Below are 3269 nucleotides of genomic sequence, written 5' to 3' on the forward strand. Positions count from 1 at the left end.
TACAGGATGACGCAAATAATTACAGGACATGGCTGTTTTAATTCATTCCTTCATCGAATCGGTAAAGCCCTGAGTAGTGATTGTTCTTTTTGCGGAGAGGGTGAAGACTCTAACATTCACACTCTTGTCGATTGTCCGGCCTGGGCACCCGATAGGGAGGCCCTGGTCAGCGTTGTAGGCCCTGAATTGGACCTAAGATCACTGATATTTTCGATTCTGCAGACCCCGGCCAGGTGGGCCGCCTTTAGGGAGTTTTGCGAAGCGGTTATGTTCAGAAAGGAGGAGGCCGAAAGGGCTAGGCAAGCCCAGGTTCAGGCTGAAGACAACTTGTTGGCCGGATTAGCTAACCCAGGAGAGTCGGACGAGGAGTAGACTACTTGTTCTTGTCTACTGACTCATTTGAGTCATTCCTCTGTTCCTATAGCTGTGGTTTTCAATTTAGGGCAGTACTACTTAAGTATTGCGGTAGCCTGCTAGAGGTAAGAGCTTTAGCTCTTGCGATCCCCAGTGGGTGGCCCCGAAGTATTGCCTCGTAGCGGTTCCGGGGTCACCCGCACCGTGTGGTCGGGTCGTTGTGTTCTTCCGTGGTGAATTTTTAGTGGGTAGGCGTCTGGACCTCGTCATCTGGTCAGACGAATCCCACACTCCCCCGCATGCAGGCGCGGGGGGTCTAAGAAGATTTTTACACCACGTTAAAAAAAAAAAAAAAAAAGGTTAGGTTAGGTTAGGTTAGGTTAGGTTAGGTTAGGTTAGGTTGGGGGGTCTCTCGTGTGTAGCGTGACGTACGGACGTGTCTCTGGGCCGCTCCGTCGTTCCTGCATGCGACCGTGCGGAAATAATACGCGTAGCGTCTTAAAAGTGCGGCCAGTGTGTGCGGATTGCGATTCTGGATTGATTCTCAAAGTTTCGTAGGCGGGAATGTATTTCTCTTGAAGAAATAGTCGATTTTCGGTGCCGCGAGGCGTGGCTCGTTGCCCCGGCTCAAGATGGCCATCATCTTTGCCGTGCTCGAGCTGTGATTGTGAATGGGTATCTTTTCCTCGGGAATTCTTTCTGAGGCTCGGGCATACTGAGCGCATGGGCTCGTTGCCCTTCGAAAGTTTAATAACGTGACTGGGAATATTCCGGACTTGCTCCGAAATAACCGCGAAACTTATGTGCGGATTGAGCAGTGAGTTACATAAGTGACGTGTGCTCCGAAAAGCGCGGGAACCTGTCTGCAGCATATATGAACCTTCGGGATATATAGCTGACACGTGAATGCAGTGCGGATAGGCTTAATTTCGGGGTGAAACTGTTCCGTGGATCGGACTCAGCGAATAATTACTCTGTAGAGAACTTAATCAGGCAGAGAACGTGACCCGTGTTGAGATCGGTGCTCGTGCACACGTATTCTCGTGCGGGCTCATGCAAGTGGGCCCTTTGGGGAAGTGCATGATCTTAGCTGTGCATACTCTGTGGCGGTAGCGCCACGTGCGTGGAGAGTGACGTGGTCGGGGCGTGTACTTGTGCCGGACAGCGGTCAGTGCGATAATAGATGCACTAAGTGCACATGGTGTGCGGAGTGGCATTCCTGGCTGAGTTGCACGAAAGTGAACGCGTGGCGGCGCGCGCCGCGCTTGCATGTGCATGACTGCTATGGCCGCTATGGCGGCGATTTGTGCTTGCAGTGGCTTACAGTGACGCTTCGCATGCGACTCTCTGACTGTCACTGCTCGATTGCATGCGTAATCAAATAGGTGCAGTGCTGTGGACCGTTGGCGGCTGGTCAGCTGTCCCTCCGTCTTTAGGAGGGTCCTTGCTGCCCTTGCGGAGTGCCTGGCGGGCTCTTGGGACCCGCGGTCTCCCCTTGCTGGTGCAGCTAGTGTGGACGTCCTTGGGGTCCAGCGCTCTTTAACTCCTGCCCGCACGCGTTCTGCGCCCGCTGAATCGGTCGGGCATCGGTAATAAGGTAGGAGTTACAGGTACACCGTTGCCAGGGAGGTGAGAGCCCCGTGTGGCTTTGATAGAAAGATTGATGCTCTGATAGCATTATCCTAAATGACATGTAGAGTGATTTGTATAGAGATATCTTAAACAGAATTATACTCTGGTATATTAACTCTGACACTTATCTCTAAAGTGTACGCTATATACACGCGGGAGTGGAAGAGGCGCCTATGCGCTGGGCACACGAGTAGTAATGCGATTGAATTGGACGCGATTTCTTTTTGATTGTGGAAACTTTAATAACGGAGCATAGTGATAATTAAGAAACAGAACCTGGCAATGTGTGACTGATTCAATGATATAAACATTGACTTTGCGCGCGTCTGCACGGTGAATGCGGCTATTGCACCGGAGCCTGCATTCGTGCACAACGGACGGAACTGGAGGAGTCTGTCAGCTGAGGAGCGGAGGCGCCGGAGTGGAGCGATGCAGCACGTGTGCGAGCCTGCATAGATTGTGTTTGTCCACTGTGCCGTGCACTCTCGCGAAATATTTAGGGCGACCCTGTGCCGCTTTGGCGGACCTCGTCGCGGGAAACACACTTATGTGTGTAGTCGGATGTGTTCGCGAGGGTAACGATGCGAACCTCTTGCTAGTGCGGAGCATATTAATATAACGTTTAAATTGTTGATTTATTGACCTAAGACAATAATATATATATATAGAAACTTGTCAATTGATCGCTCGGCAGTGCTGAACTATTATAGCTCATCGAGTTATTATACCGAGGAGGAATACGCGATAAATTTGTCATCATGCCTGAGTGATAGATGCATGCATAAAAATATATCAAACGAATTGCGGAAACTGCTTTGCGCTTTACGCTCCTGCTTTCTGGCATATATCGCGCGTCCGATAGCTTGTGCGGGAGGGGCAGCGCCCCGAGATAGCCTCTCCGCCATATGAGTGCTTTCACAGGTGACAGGTGAGGTTATGATGCCCAGGATAGATGCTTGGATGCTGGCGGAGTGATGCGGCGGAAGACTGAAATTCGATGTTTCTCGTGTGCGACGTGCATGTGTGTGATGTGACTCTGTCACTCTCATTCGTATACAAATGTTGATAAAACCTGACAACAAGAATATCTAAACTTGGAGCGAACGTCCGGGTATCTGGGAATCGGTATCTCATGTGTATGAGGGAACCTGTGATATTTAATTGCTGGAAGCATGGTCGCGAGGAACATATATTGCTTTATCCTGTACCACTACGGTGGCTGGATGCATAGTGCTGCACATAAAGTAGAGTCAATAAGATTGAACTAGTCTTTGATACTGTGT

This window comes from Wasmannia auropunctata, unplaced genomic scaffold (genome assembly GCF_000956235.1).
Source record: "Wasmannia auropunctata unplaced genomic scaffold, wasmannia.A_1.0 LD336111.1, whole genome shotgun sequence".
In the NCBI taxonomy this organism is placed as follows: Eukaryota; Metazoa; Arthropoda; class Insecta; order Hymenoptera; family Formicidae; genus Wasmannia; species Wasmannia auropunctata.